Here is a 27123-nt window from a genome sequence, read left to right as displayed (position 1 = left end):
TCAATGATCCTTTAATGAGATCTCCACCCCCCACCACTGTCTCCTTGTGACAGCTGCCGGCCAATAATCAGGTTGTTCTGCAGGGAGCGGTCCTCATCCTTTGCAACAAATTAAAAAGTCTGTGTCGCAAATTACACCCTATTGCCTACATACAGATGTAGGATCTTAATTTGAGCCAGTTTGCTACAGCAGGATAACAATCCTGCAGCAACAGGAAATGTGAATTATTATGTGGATTATGATTAATGTAGAAAGCCAGTATGAGGGTTTGCGCTCAGGCTATAATGAAAGGTGGCCGGTGCATGGTGAGTGTACACAACAGTACAAAAAACGTACAAGGTCCAATTCCTCCAATTCCACTGGAGAAGGCACTCATTCGTGTTGCAGTATCTGCGGCTTGAGCAAACACGGTCAATGGCACAGAACTTAAGATCAGTCACAGCATGATTAGCCTCATGAAAATGTCTGACCACTGGTGATTTTAGGTCATTTCTTTAGATGGCACCACAATGCTTGTTGATGCGTAACCGTAGTTGTCTGCGCGTAATGCCAGTGTATTGCAAGCCACATGGACAAGACAGTAGATACTCTACATTGTCAGATCCACAGGTAAGGAATCTATTGATGGTGTATTCTTTATTTGTGATAAAGATCTGAAGGTGTTGCACTTTTTAATACCTGTACAGGCCGCACAATAGCGTCAGGGGAAGAAACCACAGGCATCATCCAGAAGTTCCTGAGGAGATTTTGATGAGTCATACATGTCTGCGTGCACCAGCATGCCCCTTAGGCTGCGGGACCTAGAACGAGTGAACAGGGAGAGATCATGAAACACATCAGAGCCCACAGTTTGCAATACATGCCAGGGCTGTCTAATAATGTTTTTAATGTCAGAGCTTTAAGGACTGTATGCGGTACAGCACACCACAGAAAAGTAGTTTTGTTTGTTATTGTGTTTGCCTTGTAATGTGTCACGTCTGTCCATAGCCCGGACTTTATCAAGAGCAGAGTCCAAACTTACTTTGGTGTAACATCTGTGATGGAAATTCTAGTACAATTGATTTGCTTCCATGATAAAATCCTCATTTCAAATGCAGATGTGTCTAATGCGTAAGATTTGGCTGAATGGCAAGCCCCTCTTCAAAGAACCAGGGGTTGTAGCTTGACGTGTGAAGAAAGCTGTTTTTATCCATCTGTTTGACATAGAGGGTAGTGTAAAATGAATTGTCATAAATCACATATGTGTCTAGAAAATGTATCTTGGCAGGGTCACATTCCCAAACTGAAGTTAATAGAATCAACTAAGTCATTGGCATACTGATGGAATGAGTCCAGTTTCATTTTAGTGCCTTTCCATATGATACATACATCATCAATATAGCATTTGTAGAACATGATATTATCAGAAAAATTATTATTAGAATGGATTTATTTATCCTCAATGAGGCCCATAAAAAGGTTGGCAAAAACTGGGGCCAAGGTAGCGCCCATCAAAGTACCTCAAAATTGTAAATAGTGATCTTCTCCAAACAAAAAACTTTTTCTTGGTCAATACCAGCCCAGCCATTTCATACAGAAAGTAGGTGGGAGGAGTACGGTCAGCTCTAGAGTCTAAAAAGTAACGTGAAGCCTCCAGTCCAATGTTGTGGGGAATGTTGGTGTACAAGCTAGTTAAGTCCATAGTTACAAGAAAGTACGCCTATCATCCTTGTTCAGCTTTAGTTCAGATAACTGATTGATGAAATCACCCGTGTCTCTTAAGTAGGAAGGTAGCTTCATAACAAGAGGTCGGATGTGGAAATCAATTAAATGAAACAAACGCTCGGTTAGAGAGCCATTGCTTGCCACAATCGGACGTCCAGGGGGAAACTCCTGGTAATCCTTGTGTGTTTTTGGTAAAATGTACATAGCGGCCTTGGTAGGCCGCTTGTTGATGAGGTAGCCCTGCTCCTTGTCAGTCAGTTAGCCTGCCTCATGAGCTCTGCTGAGAAAATAATACAGTTTGGTTTTATACACACAGGTAGGTCACCTTTGAGTTTGCAGTAAGAGTCCGTGTCAGACAATTGTCTATGGATTTCTCCATCATAATCAGATCTAGTCATGCATACCAATCCACCTCCTTTATCACAGCTCTTGAAGATAAGGTTGGGATTTTTCGAGATGGAATGAAGAATGTCTCTGTATTTTTCTGCAGTTAGAAGCATATTTTTTATTGTCATTAACAACAAAGAAGTCATCATCCTCTGCAACAAATTAGAAAGACTTTGTTGAAAATGACACCCTATTCCCTACATACAGATGTAGGGTCTTAATTTAAGCCAGTTTGCTACAGCAGGAACATATGTCACGATCATTATAAGGAGTGGACCAAGATGCAGCGTGGAATGTTTCCATCCTCTTCATTAGGAAAAGAAACTCAAAGAAAAAACAATAAAGCGTTAACCGAAACGTGAAGCTCAATGTAGTGCTCGCAGGCAACTATACCTAGACAAGATCTCACAAAGCACAATGGGGAAATGGCTGCCTAAATATGATCCCCAATCAGAGACAACAATAAACAGCTGCCTCTGATTGGGAACCATACCAGGCCAACATAGATCTTTAATCACATAGATAACTCACCCTAGTCACTGTCACACCCCAACCAACATAGAGAATGAACAGCTCTCTATAGTCAGGGCGTGACAACATAATCCTGAAGCAACAGGAAATGTGAATTATTATGTGGGTTATACTTGATGAACATTGGTGTAGGGGTTGATACATTTTTCTAAAGTAAAAATCAAGTCTGGCAAACTTCAGAAACCTTTTTTAACCTCAAATACACAAGTTTTACATTTCCTGCTTTGCATGAAAGTTGTCCTGCAACAGGGGAATTAAATTAATATCCTACATTGTAGTGCACTACCTTTGACTACGGCACATAGGGCTCTGGTCAAAAGTAGTGCACTGTGTAGGGAGTAGGGTGCCATATCGGACATAGACAAAGACTTTTTTAAACTGGATTTTCTTATTTTGCCAATATGGCTGTCATCAATGTCGTATGACTCCTCCTGGTTAAATATTAATTTAATTATTGATGTATTGAGTAGGCCTATTTAGCACCACCACGAGCTCTCTGAAATAAAAACAGGACGAGAGGTTTCTCTGATCAATAATTACAACTTAATCAACTTGAATTACCTTGCGGATGGAGTTCTTTTTAATAATGTGCTCTCATATGGAGGATGTTTCAAGGGAACGCTCTGGGAGATCTATATTGTCATGAAGACGAATGGTGTGTCGATGTGACGACAGTTTTACTCAGTTTCAGTACCCGAAGGATACTGTTTGTCTGAACTCCTCACGTGGAACTGTTAAACGGTTGTGGTCCAGTATATCCTGTGGTGGTATAGACTCTCACGTTATTGTACGTTGCACCTTATAATTCTGTCCAAGCACACCGGATTTTCCCACAACGTTGCCCTTGCAACTCGGCCCCTCAGATCTAGTTCTGTATGTAGTGACTTTGTTTACCTTGCACGATTGCAGTGGTAAGGAATGTAATTATGCTATAAACAGGTTACAGTATATACATGAGTCCTGTATCTCTATAGCACCTACCTGCATTTGTACAATATGAACTCTCATTTTCGTTGGACTACACCCCAGAAATGTCTCGTAACTTAGAAATTGTTTATAATTTAAAAGCCTAGTTTTCTCCAGAGTCCATCTTTCTCCAAGATTTTTTGTGTGGACTACTGACTTAAAATAACATTCTAAGACTTTCTTATATTTTTGGGAGTGTTTCTCTGTGGACTATTTCTCCTTTGGATTATTAACAAAACAAATGAACTGGTAAAATCAATCCTTATTTAATTTATTGCAGCTGGATGAATTAGATTTTTGCTTATTGAGTTGGGTTTCGTGCTAACTGACTGTTATAGTGATAGTTACGGGGTGGCAAGTAGCCTCAAAAATCTGTTGCTGTGCCCTTGAGCAAGGCACTTGCTGTAAAGTGGCGACCCTGGCCGTGACCCCACTCCCTGGGGACAAATATAAGCACCCCCCAAGTTGTTGTATGTTGAACCTCATCATTCCTGCCAAGCACATGGGATTTTTTCACAAATGTTCCCTTATATTACTCGGGCCCACAGATCTAGTTCTGTGTACAGTGACTTTGTTAACTTTGCACAATTGCAGCGGTAAGGAATGTAACCATACTTCTGCATATAGAGTATAGACTATAGACTATTGGATTTATCTACATTCAATTTCCTAGAAAACCACATCAGTTATTTGTCTTATACACTGTAGGCCTACATTTGTTGCATTCTTGACAAGTAATCCTGAATTAAAAACTGCCTCATAAAAATATGATTCTAAAACACGGTCTTTATAGCCTAACCGCTTTTAATGATGCTGAATTACACCAAGAGAGACAGCATTGGCAATCACTATGATAAATATAATAATCATGACTATGTAGAGCCAATTCTCTGTCTTATTATAAAATATTGTTTGAACTGAATGATAATGAGTTGTTTCGCTCTTTTTCCTTGCCATCCCTTATGGAAAAAACACATGATTTCCACATTTTGCACACATGTCATTTTATTTCACATGAAATTTCACATGTGAAACCATATGGTTTTGGAACACATTTTTCATGAGATTTCACCTGATTTGAATTCACAACCTCTTGGTTCACTCCATCCTAATCTTCCTGCTACACCACCATGTCTGTGTCAATAACTGATTTCATCTGTATTCCTACACTTTGGACTTCAGAGTAAATCTCAGCTTTGTTAAAAATACTCTCAAGGAAAACTACTATATTTATCATAGTGATTCAGGAGAAATATTAACACAGAACAATATGCCTCACCAGCATTAAACAACTAAACAGAAAACCCTGAAATCAACGATGAGAGAATAGTCAGATTAACTGATTACTAAAATAGCAGTACAGATGGCACTCTTTTGTTAAGTGCAGAGATGTATTATAGGTAATGAATCTTTAAGAGACTTCTGCGAATGCTAAAGACTTTGTGGCACAGCATAAAGATCAGGGTACCCCAAATCCAGAGGTGGGGTCATATTGAAAAGTCAGCACTAAGTGATCATGTCAAATGTAATCAAATTGATTAAAGATGTTTACACTTTACCCCCATACCATTTCATTACTTCCCTTAAAAAAATATGAAATTTGCAGTTTCACATGTAAAAAAAAATTACATTTTCACATGTGAAATAGCTGTTTTCACATGTTGAGCAGAAATGTTCACATGTGAAAACAAAAGAGACACATGGGAGGTCAGTTGTTCACATATGAAACCATATCCGTTCACATGTATTACATTTAGAGTTCACATACTAACACCACCTTTTCACGTGAGGAGAATAACTTGAAAATCTAATTTGCATTTCACATGTGAAAAACATTCACATGTGAATTAGCAGTTTTACATAAGAAACATTTTCAAATGTTGCCACGTAGTTTTATGGTATCACATGTTGAAATTTTGAATCCCCATGTCATTACATTTATTTCAGATGTAATCATGTTTTCACATGTGGTCAAATGTGTTCATGTGTAGTTTCATGTTATCACATGTTGTTTTTACATATTGTTATATTAACTTCACATAACATCAGTGAAACTTGTGTTTTTTCCGGACGGGATTAGTTTAGCCATAGCCAATACTGCCCACACACAAAGCGGATCAGAGGGACTTTGGGTTATAGGCAGGGTATTCAATGCATGGGCATGTGGTGACATTGAGAGAGAGCGCTTAGTGACAAAGCATGGCGCTTTCATATGCAGGGGAGCTTGCCTTTGGTTGTGCACCAAAAGTGCAATTTATAACATATCTGACAACTAACCCTGGCTGCCACAAAAAAGCATCACTCATTGCTCCTGCGTTTTGCATATTGCGAGTCAAAAGCGTTTAATGGTGAGATGTAACTTTCCCTGGGTTCCATTGATCATGTGGCAGGCTGCGATTCCCATGAGAAGTGTGTGTTAAGGCCAGTGACAAGCGGAAAAAATACAAATAAGCTTTAACATATTTGCGAGGCAGTGCCACCCCTTTGATGTATAGATAAGTAGATGCTGGATTCTCTCTCTCTCTCTCTCTCTCTCTCTCTCTCTCTCTCTCTCTCTCTCTCTCTCTCTCTCTCTCTCTCTCTCTCTCTCTCTCTCTCCTCTCCTCTCTCTCTCTCTCTCTCTCTCTCTCTCTCTCTCTCTCTCTCTCTCTCTCTCTCTCTCTCTCTCTCTCTCTCTCTCTCTCTCTCTCTCTCTCTCTCTCTCTCTCTCTCTCTCTCTCTCTCTCTCTCTCTCTTCATCTACTCTCTCTCTCTGTCTCCCTCCATCCCCCTCTGTCTCTGTGTCTGTGTCTATTGCCCCCATTTGGATTAAACAGAACTGATGCGGAGGGAAGATCTCTGTGATAAACGTGTCTTCGTTCTGATGAGACTGAAGACGAGTGCGTCATAAATCACCCCCTGGAGATCGGTGCGTTGGAGTGAAATTGTACAATGATAAATATTGAGAGGTGGAATGAGCAATAGTTTTGTCACAATTGGAAGTCTCCTGCTTTCCCCCTCTTCCTTGTTGCCATGAAATGTAGCTGTGTGATTGTGCCTGCCCGGGCAGGGCTGAGATGGGCTAAGCTGCTGTAACTCAGTGGCAGGCGAAGGAGGATGTTTTTGAAGACATATGCATCCGTTAGAAGCAGGAGCGAGGCGTAGTGATAAATCGTTATCCTAGGCGCGGATATTATTCTTTTTACGCTGTTCCCCCAGACTTGGGAGAATTGTAATTCAGAGGGGAACATGCAAACAAAGCTAATGATTTTTCCTCCCACTTAAAAATTTTCCCCTCGGCTTTCCGTCTGCGCAGCTAAACTCATACATCTTTCACTAAGTACAGCTCAATGCCTCCTGTCCCCCTCACAGATTGTGAGGCGGGGTAAAGTAAAAATGTCTACTTTTCTACTGACAAATATAAAATACGCTGTCTGTTCCCCTGATTAACAAAATACCTCCATTGTAGTTGTATTTGGTTAGTGTTCTGAATACAGGGTGAGAGATTTATCCTTGCTTGAAGATACATTTACATGATGAGTAACTGTACTTGTGAAAATAACCATCCATTTTGCCAGTGGGGTTCAATATGCTTTCTGAATGGCAATTGCAATAAACGCACAGATGTGAGCACTAGTGACTGCAATGCCAACACCACTTCCATCAGAAACCTGCTTTTCCCAGATGGGCTCCCATGCAAGTACTGCCATGTGCTCTCGTAATTTGATTGTCCTAGTCTTGTCCTCTGGTTCTTGTCATAGCAGGCAGTCACAGAAGGTTTCTTGGAATGTTCCCTATAGTGTGCATACAGTCCTTACCATTAGACATATTCAGCTATTTTATCATTCATAACAACTACCTAACGACTTCCCTGTTTCATCTTTTGCTGTTCACTGGACCCTATGATCACTTGGCTACATAGCTGATGCCTGCTGGACTGTTCATTAATCACGGTACTCCATTTTGTTTATTTCTGTTTATCTGTCGGCCCCAGCCTCGAACTCAGGCCCTGTGTGTAGTTAACTGACCCTCTCTGCCCATTCATCGCCATTTTACCTGTTGTTGTTGTCTTAGCTGATTAACTGTTGTTGTCTTACCCGTTGTTGTCTGAGCTAGCTCTCCCAATCAACACCTGTGATTGCTTTATGCCTCGCTTTATGTCTCTCTCTAATGTCAACATGCCTTGTATATTGTTGTTTAGGATAGTTATCATTGTTTTAGTTTACTCCGGAGCCCCTAGTCCCACTCAACAAGCCTCAGATACCTCCTTTGTCCCACCTCCCACACATGCGGTGACCTCACCCAGCATAACAAGTGCGCCCAGAGATGCAAACCTCTCTTATCGTCACTCAATGCCTAGGTTTACCTCCACTGTACCCACACCCTAGCATACCCGTCTGTATATTATGCCCTGAATCTATTCTACCACTCCCAGAAATCTGCTCCTTTTATTCTCTGTCCCCAATGCACTAGACGACCAGTTCTGATAGCCTTTAGTCGTACCCACATCCTACTCCTCCTCTGTTCCTCGGGTGATGTGGAGGTTAACCTAGGCCCTGCGTGTCCCCAGGCACTCTCATTTGTTGACTTCTGTAACCGTAAAAGCCTTGGTTTCATGCATGTTAACACCAGAAGCCTCCTCCCTAAGTTTGTTTTACTCACTGCTTTAGCACATTCCGCCAGCCCTGATGTCCTTGACATGTCTGAATCCTGGCTTAGGAAGGCCACCAAAAATTCTGAGATTTCCATTGCCAACTACAACATTTTCCGTCAAGATAGAACTGCCAAAGGGGGAGGAGTTGTAATCTACTGCAGAGATAGCCTGCAAAGTTCTGTCATACTTTCCAGGTTTGCCCAAACAGTTTGAGCTTCTAATTTAAAAAATGTCTCTCACTGTTGCCGCCTGTTATAGAGCCCCCTCAGCTCCCAGCCGTGCCCTGGAAACCATATGTAAATTGATTGCCCCCCATCTATCTTCAGAGTTTGTTCTGTTAGGTGACCTAAACTGGGATATGCCTAACACCCCAGCAGTCCTACAATCTAAGCTTGATGCCCTCAATCTCACACAAACTATCAAGGAACCCACCAGGTACAACCCTAAATCCGTAAACTTGGGCACCCTCATAGATATTATCCTGACCAACCTGCCCTCCAAATACAACTCTGCTGTTTTCAATCAGGATCTCAGCGATCACTGCCTCATTGCCTGCATCCGCTATGGGTCCGCTGTCAAACAACCACCCCTCATCACTTTCAAACGGACCCTAAAACACTTCTGCGAGCAGGCCTTTTTAATCGACTTGGCCCGGGTATCCTAGAAGGATATTGACATCCCGTCAGTAGAGGATGTCTGGTTGTTCTTTAAAAGTAACTTCCTCACCATCTTAAATAAGCATGCCCCTTTCAAAAAATGTAGAACTAAGAACAGATATAGCCCTTGGTTCACTCCAGACCTGACTGCCCTCGATCAGCACAAAAACTTCCTGTAGCGGACTGCACTAGCATCGAATAGTCCCCGGGATATGCAACTTTTCAGGGCAGTCAAGAACCAATACATGCAGTCAGTTGGGGAAGCAAAGGCTAGCTTTTTCAAACAGAAATTTGCATCCTGTAGCTCTAACTCCAAAAAGTTTTGGGACACTGTAAAGTCCATGGAGAATAAGAGCACCTCCTCCCAGCTGCCCACTGCACTGAGGCTAGGAAACACTGTCACCACTGATAAATCCACGATAATCAAGAATTTCAATAAGCATTTCTCTACGGCTGGCCATGCTTTCCTCCTGGCTACCCCAACCCCGGCCAACAGCTCCGCACCCCCCACAGCTACATGACCAAGCCTCCCCAGCTTCTCCTTCACCCAAATCCAGATAGCAGATGTTCTGAAAGAGCTGCAAAACCTGGACCCGTTCAAATCAGTTGGGCTAGACAATCTGGACCTTCTCTTTCTAAAATTATCCGCCGTCATTGTTGCAACCCCTATTACCAGTCTGTTCAACCTCTCTTTCATATCGTCCGAGATCCCTAAAGATTGGAAAGCTGCCGCGGTCATTCCCCTCTTCAAAGGGGGTGACACTCTAGACCCAAACTGTTACAGACCTATATCCATCCTGCCCTGCCTTTCTAAAGTCTTCGAAAGGCAAGTGAACAAACAGATCACTGACCATTTCGAATCCCACCGTACCTTCTCCGCTGTGCAATCCGGTTTCCGAGCTTGTCAAGGGTGCACCTCAGCCATGCTTAAAGTACTAAACAATAGTATAACCGCTATCGATAAAAGACAGTACTGTGCAGCCGTCTTCATAGACCTGGCCAAGGCTTTCGACTCTGTCAATCACCGTATTCTTATCGGCAGACTCAATAGCCTTGGCTTCTCAAATGACTGCCTCGCCTGGTTCACCAACTACTTCTCAGATAGAGTTCAGTGTGTCAAATCGGAGGACCTGTTGTCCGGACCTCTGGCAGTCTCTATGAGGGTACCGCAGGGTTCAATTCTCGGGCCGACTCTTTTCTCTGGATGGTTCTGGATGGTTTTGACTTAGAATATGTGGACAACTACAAATACCTAGGTGTCTGACTAGACTGTAAACTCTCCTTCCAGACTCATATTAAACATCTCCAATCCAAAATTAAATCTAGAATCTGCCTCCTATTTTGTAACAAAGCATCCTTCACTCACGCCGCCAAACATACCCTTGTAAAACTGACTATTCTACCGATCCTAGACTTCGGCGTTATAGCCTCCAACACTCTACTCAGCAAACTGGATGCAGTCTATCACAGTGCCATCCATTTTGTCACCAAAGCCCCATATACAACCCACCACTGCCACCTGTATGCTCTCGTCGGCTGGCCCTCGCTGCGTATTCGTCGCCAGACCCACTGGCTCCAGGTCATCTATAAGTCTTTAGTAGGTATAGCTCCGCCTTATCTCAGCTCACTGGTCACGATAACAACACCCACCCGTAGCATGCCCTCCAGCAGGTATATCTCACTGGTCATCCCCAAAGCCAACACCTCTTTTGGCTGCCTTTCCTTCCAGTTCTCTGCTGCCAATGACTGGAATGAATTGCAAAAATCACTGAAGTTGGAGACTTATATCTCCCTCACTAACTTTAAACATCAGCTATCTGAGCAGCTAACCGATAGCTGCAGCTGTACACAGCCCATCTGTAAATAGCCCATCCAATCTACCTACCTCATCCCCATATTGTTTTTATGAACTTTTTTGCTCTTTTGCACACCAGTATTTCTACTTGTACATCATCACCTGCACATCTACCACTCCAGTGTTAATTTGCTAAATTGTAATTACTTCGCTACTCTGGCCTATTTATTGCCTTACCTCCTCATGCCATTTGCACACACTGTATATAGACTTTTTTGTTCTTTTTTTGTTCTATTGTGTTATTGACTGTACGTTTGTTTATTCCATGTGTAACTCTGCGTTCTTGTTTGTGCCGCACTGCTTTGCTTTATCTTGGCCAGGTCGCAGTTGTAAATGAGAACTTGTTCTCAACTGGTCTACCTGGTGAAAGAAAGGTGAACGGTTGTGCTTTATTCACGTTAGCTTGACAGCTTGTAGATGATGAAGTTGTAGACATGTTATTGCTCTTGAAAATCAGCTCGAAGCGCGCAGCCAGACTTCCCTGACTCGATAGACTGTATATGCAGTGCACCGACTTGTTTTTCATGCACAGTTACTATGCTAAATCTATTATTTACTCCCAAAGGCTGCAAGACCAATGGTGTGTCAAAAGTAGTGCTCTATATAGGAAATAGGGTGCTATTTGGGAAGCACACCAAAACCTCTACAAGCATGATTCCATCCCACGCCTGATATCAAAACTAATTCAAGCCTTATCACCATGTTATTTACATACAGTAATGCCTATATAAAGTAATAGCTATCTCACAGGGATTCTACAAGCCTCGCATGTCCATATGTTCTGCTCTCTCTCTACTTTGAGCCAATTTATATATAATGTTGTGTTTAACCTCTGTGACTGCATCCCAATTGGCACCATATTCCCTATATAGTGCATTACTGGCCAAAATATGTGCACTAAAGAGGGAGTAGGATGCCATTAGGGACACAGACCTGGTGTTATCAGGAACACACAGCCATGAAGGACAGGAGATGAAATAAAAATGTTTATTGAGTTGTCAATATTAATGTAAATGTAATCATGATAGGGTAGCCATTCCCTTGTCTAACACTGCCAATTACCTCAGGGGTAATCATGCCCTTTGTCAGGTCAATCCTCATGCAGTCTCCTCTTCCTCTTCTCCGCGTGACCGTTCAAACGGATGGAAAGATATTCCACCAACTATACTTGTGTACTCATATGAAACACCCAGCAATCAATAAGATTGAGGACTGTCCAGCTAGCTATCCATTGTTGTCCATACACAGGCCTAGCTGTCGAACCCATAAAAGAAAATATTTACATATGCTTGGTAGACATAAAAGAGGTCATTGTGTATTTTATTATACATATCCCTGTGAAGTATTAATTTGTCTAGACAGCCATTACAGATAATTCCCCTCCACAATATAATTGTTTTGCCTTCCAGTTAAATGCTGTTCATATTTACAATGGTTATTATAATTGTGTTGAAGTACTTCATGCCTTGGATACATTGTCAGTGTAAATACAAGGGGATGTATTTTTTACTGACATCGGAAGACTTACGACGGTTCCCCAAGCTAATGCCTAGGATTTATCTCAAAGAGCTAACACAATTAATTATCACTTTATAGTCATGTTAAAACAGACTAGAAGTCAAGGCAGAATAATTGAGGTCTCTGGCATAGAGATATCTCTATGGACTCTGGCCCTAAGTTCTAGTATCTGTCACAGTTGGTCTGTTGGACTACATGGGCCAGTGGAGTGGAGTGGAGCAGTGTGGTGTGGTGTGTGTGTGTGTGTGTGTGTGTGTGAGTGAGTGTGTAGAGGCTGAACAGACAGCAGGGAAGGTCTGGGCTACATCTGTGGAGCTGAAGCACTGGGCCTGAAGGGGACAATCACACACCGTCACGGGGAGCGAGCAGAACCTCTCCACCGGGGCTTTAGCAGACAGACTTACTACAACACTCACAAACACACACTAGTAGGAAGCGGCTAAGAACAGTGTGCAGTGTGTTAATTCTGTTGAGGGATCGCCATACTACTGACAAGAATACTGTGATGATGATACAGACATAACATGTCAGCATTATGTGACAGTGAGTTCTATCAAGTCGAAACAAGATATATATATATTTTTATTTCACCTTTATTTAACTAAGTCAGTGCCCAAAATCACTAGCTAGCTAGCTAAGTTCCAACTCTGTGTTTGTCAATGAAGCTAGCAAGTCGTAGCTAGCAAGCACATTGAGCTGCCAGGCCACAATCAGCTTATCAAGTCACTGGCGAGTGGAGACGTGTGTTTCAGTGCCATTTTTTGTTTTTTACCATTTCCATGTAAAAGGATCCATGAGCACCAGCGTGAAATTCATAGGAGCATGTCAGATTTGGTGTCAAATGAAAGCTAAGAGTCTATATTTCTGAGAAATTAGGGCATACATACATTTCCCAACTATTTTCCATCCTAAAAATGAGGAATAAGGAATGGCTTTGATTTCTGGTCAAACAGATGGAAAGGGAGTCTTAGAAAACATCTAGCAGAAAAAGTCTTAAAAATATTACAAAGTAAAGACCCCTGCCAAGTAATATCAACACATATTTAGTTTAGGAGAAGTTGTTCTGCTTCCTGTAAGTTTAATAAACATTGCCTTGAAATTCCGTTATAAAAAAACTCACATATCTTTAAGATACTTTAACATTTCTCTCCCTCATGAGGAGGGAGTTTAGTTTGGTGTCCTATAGGATATATTACACCCTTAATTATATAGTGAAGTCTGGCTACATTCTAGGATCTCTGAGGAATACATACGGACGTGATTTGACTGGTTGAAACAACGTTTAGGGTTGTTTCAGATTCCTTTCTTTGCAAATTGAACCAGTGGAATTACAAAATCGATCGTGCATGCTATATGGACCTTTTTAGGATATGAAAAATTATTTTATCTAACAAAACAACACTTCACGACCCTTTGAATGATAAATCAGAGCAAGGTTTCAGAATGTAAGTATACATTTCACCTTCAGAGGTGAATTTATCAAACCTATCGTGGTGACAAAATGTGTTTTGTTGTTAGGAACTCTCTCTCTCCTCAAATAATAGCATGGCATTTTTTGCAGTAATAGCTACTGTAAATTGGACAATGCAGTTATATTAACAAGAATTTAAGCTTTCAGCCGATATAAGACACTTAACTGTACCGACATTAGTTGTTTCTCTCAAATCTGCGATCGTGACACAAGGCGCTGCATGATTTACAACTGTCCCGTTGACGGAACGCTGGTTCAGAGAAATTTGGGGAAATTAACCTTTTACGGGGGCAGCCCGACACCGGTACTCTTATGACAACATCCAGCTCAAAGTGCAGGGCGCGAAATTCAAAATCTATTTTTTTTTTATATTTAACCCTCACACATTAACAAGTCCAAGACACCAGATGAAAGGTGCACATCTTGTGAATCAAGCCAACATGTCCGATTTTTAAAATGTTTTACAGGGAAGACGTGTAAATATGTAAATCTATTAGCTAACCACGTAGCAAAAGACACAACTTTTCTTACTCCATCAGGTGCTATCACAAATTCGACCAAATAAAGATATAAATAGCCACTAACCAAGAAACAAATTCATCAGATGACAGTCTGATAACATATTTATTGTATAGCATATGTTTTGTTCGAAAAATTTGCATATTTCATGTATAAACCATAGTTTACATTTCAGCTACAATCCGAAATTGCACCGAAAGCAGCCATAATATTTACAGACACCAACGTCAAATAGCTAATTACTCATCATAAAACATTTCTGAAAAATACATAGTCTGCAGCAATTGAAAGACAGGCATCTTGTGATTCCAAACAATATTTCCGATTTATTAAATGTTTTACAGCGAAAACAAAATGTATCGCTATATTAGCGTAGCTACAATAGACAGACACAATTTGGCGCCCACGGCCAGTTCACATGCACGACAGATATATGAAATAACATCATAAAATGGGTCTTACTTTTGCTGATCTTTCATCAGAATGTTGAAGAAGGTGTCCTCTGTCCAGATGAGTCGTTGTTTCGATTCAGAATGGCAAATTTCCCTCTTCAATTAGCATTGGCACTAGCCGAGTGGCATAAATTTCTCCAACGTAAACACAGTCAGAGGACGGAACACGGCAAACTCCCGAATAAAGTTTCAATAATCTGATTAAACTATATTGAAAAAACATACATTACGATGATATGGTCACATGTATCAAAAACAATTCGAGCCGGAGATGTTAGCCGTTCCTTACGAAGGCAAAACAGAAGTCAATCCCACTTCCTTCAGAGTACCGGAAGTGGACGGTCACGTCAAAGAAATAGTTTTTTTTCCACCACAGAACAAGATGAGCACAAAAATTTCTTCTCTGACATCCTCTTTACACCAATAGGAAGGCGTATAGAGTGTCAGCAGACTCCTAAGTGTCAAGACCATGTATAGGCATCAAGTTGAAAAGAGCATTGATTTCTGAAATTTCACTTCCTGGTCAGGAAAAGTGCTGCAGAAGGACTTCTGTTTCACTCAGAGAAATAATTCCAACTGTTTTAGAAACTAGAAAGTGTTTTCTTTCCAAAAAGAATAATAATATTCATATTGTACGAGCAAGATTTGAGTAGGAGGCCGTTTGAAATGGGCACGATTTCACTGGCTACTCAACACTTTGTCTTGCAGCCATAATAAGTTAACCTGTCTAGGATGAGGGTGCCGCTAGCGGCACTCCCCCCCCACCCCCACTGAAAAACCAGTGCCGCGAAATTAAAAAAAATATTTTTTTTAAATATTTAACTTTCACACATTAAAGTCCAATACAGCTAATGAAAGACACAGATCTTGTGAATCCAGCCAACATGTCCGATTTTTAAAATGTTTTACAGGGAAGACACAATATGTAAAGATGTACATCTATTACCTAAAAACACATTAGCATAATCCACCATCTTTTATTTGTCTACCAACACCAGTAGCTATCACCAATTCGGCTAAACTAAGATATTTATAGCCCCTAACCAAGAAAAAAACTCATCAGATGACAGTCTGATAACATATTTATGGTATGGGATAGGTTTTGTTAGAAAAAAGTGCATATTTCAGGTAGATGGCATAGGTTACAATTGCACCCACCGTCACAAATGGACTAGAATAACTACATAGAGCAACGTGTTTACCTACTTACTAATCATCAAACATTTCGTAAAAATACACAGCATACACTAATCGAAAGACACAGATCCTGTGAATACAGACAATATTTCAGATTTTCTAAGTGTCTTACAGCGAAAACACAATAAATCGTTATATTAGCATAGCACATAGCACATAGCAGCCCAGCATTGATTCTAGCCAAAGTGAGCGATAACGTCAACATCGCCAAAATATATAAATTTTTTCACTAACCTTCTCAGAATTCTTCAGATGACACTCCTGTAACATCATATTACACAATCCATATAGAGTTTGATCGAAAATGTGCATATTTAGCCACCAAAATCATGGTTAGACAATGAGAAATGTAGCCCAGCTGGTGAGAAAATGTCCGTGCGCCATATTAGACAGTGATCTACTCTTATACATAAATACTCATAAACGTGACTAAAAAATATAGGGTGGACAGGGATTGATAGACAATTTAATTCTTAATACAATCGCGAAATTACATTTTTTAAATTATCCTTACTTTTCAATACAGTTTGCGCCAAGCGAAGCTACGTCAAAAAACATGGCGTCCTAAGCCACTAACATTTTTCGACAGAAACACGATTTATCATAATAAAAATGTCCTACTTTGAGCTGTTCTTCCATCAGTATCTTGGGCAAAGGATCCTTTCTTGGGTCTAATCGTCTTTTGGTGGAAAGCTGTCCTCTTGCCATGTGGAAATGCCAACTGCGTTCGGGATGAACTGGAAGCGTGCCCAGCAATTCACAGCGTTTCAGAAATAAATGTCCCAAAATCGCACTAAACGGATATAAATTGCTATAAAACGCTTTAAATTAACTACCTTATGATGTTCTTAACTCCCATAACGAGTAGAAACATGACCAGAGTAATATTACTCCCTCCACTAATGCTTGGAACAAGTGCGGGTCGATGTCCTCCAGGCGCATTACGCAGCAAGAAAAGAGTTCCTAGCTACAGGGTTTTTTAATTTATAGTGCCTGTGAACGCGCAATCGACCCCATTCAAATCGTCATCACGTAAAGGCATCCAGGGGAAGACGTAAGCAGTGTCCGTATACTCATAGCAATAACTGTGACCTTTTAACTGACTCCAGATCAGGGGCCAACATTTCTGAAATCTGACTCCATGTCAGGGAAATTGCTGTAGAATGGGTTCTGTTCCACTTAGAGACAAAATTTCAACTCCTATAGAAACTATAGACTGTTTTCTATCCAATAATAATAATAATATGCATATTGTACGATCAAGAATTTTGTGGGAAGCCGTTTCAAAAATTACACGATTAGCATAAATAGTGACAACAGCGCCCCCATCCTCAACAGGTTAATGAGCACATCTGTTCTGTAAGAAGCTAACAGGGAGAACTATAGCTGAGGATGCATTTCATGTTATTGACAGCTTTTTCTCAGAGCACAATCTAGATTGGTAATCCTGTGTTCATGTGTGCACAGATCTTGCTGCATCAATGCCTGGGAGAGTGAAATGAGGTAAATAAGGTAAATCCCACTGTATCATTCACAGAGAGTCATTGACCAGCAAGAGAATGAGTCCTGAGTTACATTATTTTTTGAATGACGCAGTGAAGGTGATTCATTTTATCATGTCCAGGCTTCTGAGTTACGACTGTTTGAAAGGCTCTGTGATGACAGTGGGACTGAGCACCAGCACCTACTGCTTCACATCGACGCCCGTTGGCTAACCAGAAGGAAAACGCTACACAGGCTTTTTGATCTGCTTGCCGAAGTGATTTTCTAAACATGCATGACAAAGTGTGTGGATTCATGAAGAAGATCAAATTCTGGGAGAGGAAATGTGAAGATGGGGATATAAGTTGTTTCCAGCAGCTTGACACCTACCATTTTATAGGTGATGTTGACAGAGCTCCTATGGTGCAAATAGTTAGCTCACATTTGTCCAGACTGAGTTCAACTCCTACTTCCCTGACATTGAAAACAAGTCTGCCAAACTTGACTGGGTGTGTAAACCAAATTTTTTCAAATGTACACCTCATTTAGAATTATGCCAGTCACACATGCATGAATGAAATCAAACCAAATTGTATTTGTCACATACACGTGTTTAGCAGACGCTATTGCGGGTGTAGTGAAATGCTTGTGCTTCTAGTTCCGACACTGCAACATTATCTAACAAGTAATCTAACAATTCCACAACATCTAACTAATACACACAACTCTAAGTAAAGGAATGGAAATAAGAATATAGAAATATATGAGGGGTACTTCAGGCAGATCAAAGTGTTTTAGGGGTACAGTACCCAACAAAGGTTGGGAACCAGTGGTCTAGAGCCCACTCCCTTACCCAGATGAAAAGACATTGGTCTATTATAATCCAATCACATTGTGATGTTATGATGTTGGCCAAAGGTGTCACGCCCTGACCATAGTTCTAATGTGTTTTGCTTGTTTAGTGTTGGTCAGGACGTGAGCTGGGTGGGAATTCTATGTTGTGTGTCTAGTTAGTCTGTTTCTGTGTCCAGCCTAATATGGTTCTCAATCAGAGACAGCTGTCAATCGTCGTCCCTGATTGAGAATCATATATAGGTGGCTTGTTTTGTGTTGGGGATTGTGGGTGGTTGTTTCCTGTCTCTGTGTTTGTGTTCTGCACCAGATAGGACTGTGACGGTTAGTTTGTTTTGTCATTTTGTATAGTGTCTTGTTTTGTGTGAATTAAATCATGGAAAATTACCACGCTGCACATTGGTCCTCAGATCCTTCTCGCCTCTCCTCGTCTGAGGAGGAGGACGACTTAGACTGCCGTTACAAAAGGTTCCATTCCACCTGAACAGGCTGAAATTCCAGGCATTTCTTTTTAAACAGCTCTTACACAAAAATGGCATAATCATCATGTTGTCAATTTCAGAGTGTTATTTTGACCTCATAGTAGGGCCGGGACAATACCAATATCGCGATACTCGTTTGTATCGTGGAAAGGAAACAAGACACGTAGCAATTGTAACGTCTTTAGGAAAACAGCCCTAATGTTAGAAACAAACATCATTATGTTGTCACACAGAGTCCCATTTATTTATTTTCCAAGCTGTAACACACACTATTTTGCATTCAGCAGGTTTATAAAGGACCCAAAAATTTTGCGATACTGATATTGTCCCAGCCCTACCTCATAGTGTGTGCGTTGAAATATCATTAAAAAAACTTAACTGCACTGCCCCTATAACATTTGTAGACAGTGCCAGACTGACTGACTGCATTACCATAATACCCATGGCCTATCCAGAAACAGCTCCTAGCCCCTACTGCCCAGAGTCTAGACACTTGTGGACATCTGAGAGGGGGTGATAGGTGGTGACATGGTGAGTGCTCCACCTTACTCTCTGAAAGGCTTTGTAGAATATTAGCGGTATTGCTTACACCTGTCTAATCCTCTCAGATCTCCACAAGTCTCTAGGGGTAGGGGCTATGGGTTGTTTCTGGATAGGACCCCACAACACTCCAGGTGTGTGGTGGACCTACAGCACGACTCGAGACATTGGTTGGATGTTTAATTTCATTGCTATACACACATGGATTTGCACAGGTGTAAGCTGGACACACCCACGGCACCATATCAGGCTAATCAGACAGTTCTGGGTAGCTGAAGACCTGCTGTTAACAGTGAAAGGATACATTTACATGTCTACTATTCACACCCTTGCTTCATTCCAGCCAGTTAGATGTGCAACCACTCACTTACAATAGCTAGGGGCATATCTCAAAAATAGATATTGTTTTTTTGGGTGTATTGAATAAGATTACCAATGGTTAGTTAGGTAGGTAGTTCGGTAGCTGGGCTATATCAGTCAGCTAACCAATTATAGTAACAGCAATTCATGAATAACTCAATGCACACTAAATCGTATGCAGAGATTGAGAAATCTTACTTTACTTGGCTCTGTGGTACAGTATGGGCAGCTATTATTTGATTCATTAATAGATTCATAGATTCATAGAATGGATTCAAAAGGGTGAAGTACTTCGAAAGGAAAGGAAGTGTTGGCGGTGCACTTAAACCAATGACAGGCATTACACATTTAACCCCACCCACATGTGAACATCGAAATATCAAGTCGTTTGGTTTTATATGCAAAAACGAAAACAAGCCATTTTTTCTTCTATTTCTATTCAAAAACGAATAAACAAGCTGTTTTCATATTCCAGATTGCTCCATTTTAACTCAGAAAATAAACGATCAAAACGTACACAAATCTCAGGAATCTTGACATAATGTGGTCCAAGACAGTCTAATCTTGACCACCATAACAAAATAGACACCAAAATGTTCTGCAAATTCTCCAGATTAACATTCATTCCCGCACTTTGACTGTTGTTCAATCGCATGCAGTATCAGACTAGCTCTTTACCACTTTACTGTCATTCAGAAAATTCTTTGCTGTATCAGCTGATGTTGCCGATAATTTCCCCACATAACTAAACAGCTAGACATCAAATCTGCATCAAACGAACCCCATTAATGACAGTATCGATTTTTGTTTGATTCATCTTGTTGAAGTTACTCTTTCTGTTAGAAGCATTCAATTTTGCAAGCCATACATTATTTTGGATATATTTTTTTCCTTTACTTAACTAGGCCAGTCAGTTAAGAACACATTCTTATTTTCAATAATGGCCTAGGAACAGTGGGTTAACTGCCTTGTTCAGGGACAGAACGACAGACCTTTTAGTTACTAGTCCAACGCTCTAACCACCAGGCTACCTGCTGCCCCCGATATAATGTGCCCAGTTGCGATTTTAGCATGTAAATCTTGGTGGGGCAAAAAAAATGTTTTAATGCATGCCAGCAAAGCCGCTACACAACACAATGCTAAACAATACATTCATTGAACTTTAATGGTGACAAACGGTGCCCACAAACTGTTAGGGCCTACATAAAGCTGTCACAACAGCAGAGCTTATTCTTTTCAGCACCATGGAGTGAATCCTTACCACCGCTGCACCTCATTTACTGCCTTTTTAAAAACAAAGCTGATATGGCTGACTTGCTGAAACAAATGTGGTGTCTACTGACAATTGAGATGTACAAACTATGGCATAAGAAATGACTAGTGGATAAGAAGCAATCTGTAATTTCGATTAAGACATTAATGAGCGAGCTATGACGGACGTAGTCAATATAACTATTTGTTCAGCACTTTTGAAATGTACCTTGACAGAATTCAGAACATGGGCATTTTCCCTGTACACCAAGTCAGAACCGTACAATGAATAAAGGGGGCATATAAGCAGACAATGAAAGCTCTTACAATATTACAATATTCGATGATCACATTTCTCTAAAACAGGCTATAGGCTACATGTGCAGCACCAAGTCAGAACAGTAGGCTAAGTTATGAGGGGGGAAAGGCACCAAATAATTAGGGTGAGGCACATGGGCTACTAACAGCTTACTACACAACATACACTTAGTATTACTTTCTTGGCTACAGTATTCATATCTCCCTGGCATATGACATAATTTATGCAGCAGCATACAATACATTTTTGTACTTACCTTGTTGTGCTGGAGCAGGAAGGTGGTGTGGCGGCCCTTCTTGTGGTCTCTAGAAAGAGGCCAGAGTTCCCAACTTGGAATTCCGAGTTGGATGACCGCTCAAAATTATTTTCCGTATTTTCAGAGTTCCCAGTTGTCTTGAACACTCTGAAGTCTGAGATTTCCCTGTTCCGTTTCCAGTTGTTTTGAATGCTGCAGAAGTTATGCTGCATTGACAGCATGGGCAATGTATTCAAACTTTACCAATTGGATTTCATGAAATTGGGGACAAAAAAGGGGGTAAAAAAAAGGATAAACATTCACATGGGCCAGAAGTTATGATCTTGTCTCATCGCTGCAACTCCCATACGGACTCTGCGAAGGTCGAGAGCGAAGCCACACTGCTTCTTGACAAACTGCTCGCTTAACCCTGAAGCCAGCTGCACCAACGTGTTGGAGGAAACACCGTCGAACTGATGACCTGAGTCAGCTTGCAGGCACCCGGGCCTGCCACACGATGTCGCTAGAGCACGATAAGACAAGGAAATGTTGGCCGGCTAAACCCTCCCCTAACCCGGACGACGCTGGGCCCATTGCGCCCTATCCCATGCGTCTCCCCATTCTTAAAATAAAGTGGTGATCCTAACTGACTTAAGACATGGACTTTTTACTAGGATTAAATGCCAGGAATTGTGAAAAACTCAGTTTAAATATATTTGGCTAACTCCCGACTTCAACTGTAACGTGATTTGACTTAATTTAATCTGTGGCCATTGAGCCTTCTTGGATTGGCACTTTTAGTTATTTTTCAACCCCCTTTTCTTCCCCAGTTTTGTGATTACGATCTTGTCTCATCACTGCAACAGGCTCAGGAGAGGCAAAGGTCGAGTCATGCGTTTCCTGAAACATGACCCACCAAGCTGCACTTCTTAACACCCGCTCGCTTAACTCAGAAGCCAGCTTCACCAGTGTGTTGGAGGAAACACCGTTCAACTGACACCTGAAGGTGCCCGGGATTGAACCCCAGGCTGTAGTGACGCTGCAACACTGCTATGCAGTGCCTTAGACCACTGCACCACTCGGGAGGCCCAGGATGGGTACTTCTAATGTAAGTCTATGGCAGCACCCAAGGTGCTTGAATTTTCAAGCTCTACCCAAAGATTTTGTGGTGACGTAGTGTCCCCATGAGTGACAGAACACTGAGCCAATCACGGCGTAACTAGGGAACATTACCAACCCCTACACTCCGTATTTTCCGCTGGCTGCTCCACCACCACAGAAAGCACTGAGCTAGGCTGAAACACCTGCCTGTTGGAGCTGCTTTACTCAAGATAGCAAAAAAGAGACCATGGTTGTATATGGCTTTATTAACTCAATTATTATACTTTTTAACATTGTTTGCAAACTGATATGTGACACGTATTAATGCCAAAAGAACATGCAAAACAGGCAACAAATGAATCATTGCCACTGTGTGTGTCCATGAAAACTGTAACATTGGGAGATACGAAAAAGTGTAACATCACACCGTAACATAGGGAGATACGAAATGTTACGAGGTTAAAGTACACTTCCGAGAGCTCCGTACAAAAAAGAGTCAGACAGCAATATCCAGGAATTTTACAGGATCAAGTTCAATGTGTAATTCAATTATTAAACGCTTAGCATATGATTTAACGACAAACAGCAGTATCATAAGTGTAAGGGAAAAAAGGTAGTGTTTTATGTCATGCAATTTTTGCCAGATCTGTAAAGACTCCAAACATGAGAAAGGGTTTAAACATAGGTTTTGATTTAACTCATGAATTATAATGAATGTATCGATGTTCCCCCTTTATATCTTAATGTATTCACCTGGAAAAAAGGGCTAATTTTTATGAATGACTTTGTAACAGCTCCAAACAGTTGTCCACTACAAAAAATGCTCACTGGTACCCCAGGTTATAGAAATACCCAAATATGGTATTGGCACTGACCCTGGATCTGACCCAGTATCTATTTCTTGTGGGTTTTTGTTCTTTTTCATAGTACCACTGCATTGTTGGGAAAGAGCAATCAAAAATGGCATTTCACTGTACTAGTGCATGTGACAAAAAAAAAACGTGAAACTCTACTCTTCTGTTCTGTGCTGTACTGCACTCTACTGTACTCTACTGTGTTGTACTTTGGTGTCCAAACTTGTGAAACATAGACGTATATGATTGCTTCAGATTTGGTCTGGTCCAGAGTGACCAACCAAATGTGGTCTTGTTTGGGGGCAGAGCTCATTAAAATAATAGCCAGTGTGTAAAATAATACCCAAATATGCAAAGCAGGATATTGCATATTTATACCTTTGTGTACCTACTTAGGATACATCCCCATGAAGAGAATGACATTCATATCCACAATTAAGCATTTCTTTGTGGTACAGATCAGGGACCAATGATGAAATTCTGATACCGTAATTCCGTTACCGGGTGTAAATTCACTTACTGTTTTCAAAATAACCAAAATAGATGTTTTCAGAGTCAATGTGTAATGTCATAGCTGACACCCCATTCTTTCTGCATACATCGTTAAATCTTAATTCGAAGCAGATATTTAACAGATTTTTGGGAAAGCGTGGACACATAAAAAAAAACAGAGGAAGATTTTACAGATACTAAACTTTGCATCTGCAGTTCTTCCAGTAAATGTGTTTTTGTAAAATGTTCAGTGTAAATTGTTCAAAGTAGACCTTTTGCATAAGGTTGTATGGTTTGTTAAACTTTGAAATCAATGGTTTTTATTTGGCATACATCTCAATGCAATTCAGTTGTTTGGGAATTGCCCCTATGTATTACCATAGTGTGCGTCTGTCTGGTAGTGTTTAATAGGGATTCATGTTACAAAACAGATCACGGGGAAAAACAAGATGCTCTCAAATTTGTTCGGGATTATTGACAAGTTGCAGTTGGGATACAAGTGCACTCTGATCGTCTCAATTATCCTTTTGGCCAAAAAAGTGGCGGACTCGAGTGATTGGCACTATCAAACACATCATCAAGTGGCCACTCCATAAAGGGCTTATGGCCAAGCGTTATTTCAACATAACATTGGTGAAGTGTTGTCTTATGTAAACAAGTCTGAGGTGCTGCGTAATGGGCAGGTCTGTCTCACTCTCTGGAGGTTCGCTGCAATGATTGGACAGAGTGTGCGTAGCTGATAGAGCGCAATCAGCACTGCTGCTTCTCTCGTGTTAGTGGACACTGGGCAAGTTGACATGATTGTTAGTCGTGACGAACTCTCTTACAAAACTCAGTGTTGGATGAGATTGACTTTATGATCAAAATGATCCTATGTACACTTTGTAGTCAATTTTGAGAAGTTGGTTCTAACGGGCAGTTGACCGAAAGGGAATCCCATCCAGTTGACTACTTCAAAATGGTGTAAGTTCTCAAAGGCGCTGTCCATGCTAAAACTGGCTTTTGGACACTAGAGTCCTCTATCATTCTCTATGGATGCAACACACAGACCGACTGACTTAATCTAGCGCAATTGGTTTGGATAGCTTCAAACTCCTATTACATAATGAGAGCAATATGCATAACTTTTGCTCGCACCGTTAAGCAATAAGTCATGAGAAGAACCGATGGATTATTAAAAATGGGGCATCTCCATATGGTGGTCTCCAAAAGAGGTGCCGGTTTAAATTAAAACTGTCCCAGCGCCAGGGTTAGAGGACGTAGTATGACCAGTAGGAGACAGAGATACAATTCACACGTTTAATACCACACGCAAGGCAGACACACACAGCATTGAAACAGGAAGAGTAGACTAGGTAATAGTGGTTTAAGGTCAAGGACACTCTAAGCACCATCAGAAAGTCCAAAGAGTGGTTTGTCCATGTGGGTAGAGGTTCGATTTTTGAGCTGGTGGGGAACCCAGGAGTTTATAGAGCTGTCAGTGGCAGAGTGGGGGTCTCTAAACTCAAGCTAGCTCACTGATTGGCTGACCAGGTCAGCTGACACTGTTTTCTGTCAACCTGGTCCTTAACACATAGGTGTGAATTTGCGTTCTGCAGCAGGACAATAGACTCAGGCTGAGGTCGGGTGTTGGTAGCCGACCTCAGCAGTAAGAAGTCACAAAATGTGTCTCTAAGTCCCAGAGCCAGAGAGAGGGTTTGAGAGAGGGTTTTCTAATATTATTGTGAATAGCACACGTCTAAAGGATGTTTTTAGGTGCGGCAACTGGGGTTTTGTAACTTACAAGCAAAGACAAAATGAGATTTACTATAGCAGCTACAATATAGAGCCACCTACAATGTCACTTAACCTTTGAAAATTGTTGTAGTTTGTATACTCACTGTATTGAATACTGTATATGTGATCCATTGTAGATGATACTATGATCATGTACTTGAAGTGTTGTTGCTATATGGCCGGTTGACCATACAGAGTATTATCATACCCTAGTACCATGAGGATCATACTAGAACGTTTTCCTTTAAAGTGGCGTAGTTAGTTGGCATTACATCACTGTTACACTGGTTGGCCATACAGAGTATTAGCTTTGATAAAAGTGTGTGTTACGCCGTTGGCCATACAGCGTATTAGCTTTGATGAGGATGCAGTCAGTTCAGTGGTGTGTGGAAATGAATGGCTCGTGCCATGGAGGTAATACACTGAGTCAGCATCTGCCGGGCCATACGATGAGAGATAAACCTTTAACCAGCGTGATGCATCTTCATTAAAGGCTACACTTACTAACTCCACTGCAACCTGACAACCTAGCAAGCTGCCAGATGCTGCTTTTCAAATGTTGTATTTAGAGATTAAATATATTTTAAATTGAACGAGAAAAGACAGCGTGGTTAAATGATAAAACGTTGTGGGAAGAGAAGAAGAGATAAAGCGCCAAAGAAAAGCCATTTGAGAAAACTGTCACTTAATTGTGCAGGCGAAATGTAGACATCAATCATCAATCTCGATTAGACAATTGCATGCTAACATGTTAATTTGCGCGAGGTTTAATGACATGCTGTAGCTAACAATGGTGCAATGGTGTTGTAGTTTAGCTTCTGTGGATGGGGGACAATGAAATATGACAGTGTAAGCTTTGAAGAACGGTAGTATGAGGGGGAAATAAACCCTGGTGTAGCTTAGTCTGCGTCCCAAAAAGGCACCCTATTACATGCAATACAATTCAAAAGTTTGGGGTCACTTAGAAATGTCCCTGTTTTTGAAAGAAAAGCACATTTTTTTATCCATTAAAATAACATAAAATTGATCCGAAATACAGTTTAGACATCGTTGATGTTGTAAATGACTATTGTAGCTGGAAACGGCAGATTTTTTATGGAATATCTACATAGGTGTACAGCGGCCCATTATGAGCAACCATCACTCCTGTTCCAATGGCACATTGTGTTAGCTAATCCAAGTTTATCATTTTAAAAGGCTAATTGATCATTAGAAAACCCTTTTGCAATTATGTTAGCACAGCTGAAAACTGTTGTCCTGATTTAAAAAAGCAATAAATCTGGCCTTCTTTAGACTAGTTTAGTATTTGGAGCATCAGCATTTGTGGGTTCAATTACAGGCTCAAAATGGCTAGAAACAAATAACTTTCTTTTGAAACTTGTTACTCTATTCTTGTTCTGAGAAATGAAACCTATTCAATGCAAGAAATTGCCAAGAAACTGAAGATCTTGTACAACGCTATGTACTACTCCCTTCACAGAACAGCACGA

General features: G+C 40.9%; 1 long non-coding RNA gene across 2 annotated transcripts in view; it reads left to right on the top strand.

Moving 5' to 3' along the window:
• The first annotated feature begins 375 nt into the window (after positions 1-375).
• LOC129822825 (uncharacterized) overlaps positions 376-27123 on the top strand; it is a 42154-nt gene continuing 15406 nt past the window's right edge. For both annotated transcript variants that reach the window (XR_008754534.1, XR_008754533.1), the window contains exon 1: positions 376-609. This is a non-coding gene — a long non-coding RNA (uncharacterized LOC129822825). The remainder of the gene's footprint in view (positions 610-27123) is intronic.

This window comes from Salvelinus fontinalis, chromosome 25 (assembly GCF_029448725.1).
Source record: "Salvelinus fontinalis isolate EN_2023a chromosome 25, ASM2944872v1, whole genome shotgun sequence".
NCBI classification, from domain to species: Eukaryota; Metazoa; Chordata; class Actinopteri; order Salmoniformes; family Salmonidae; genus Salvelinus; species Salvelinus fontinalis.
Note: the sequence above shows the minus strand (reverse complement) of the source record. Positions and strands in the feature narration are given on the sequence as shown.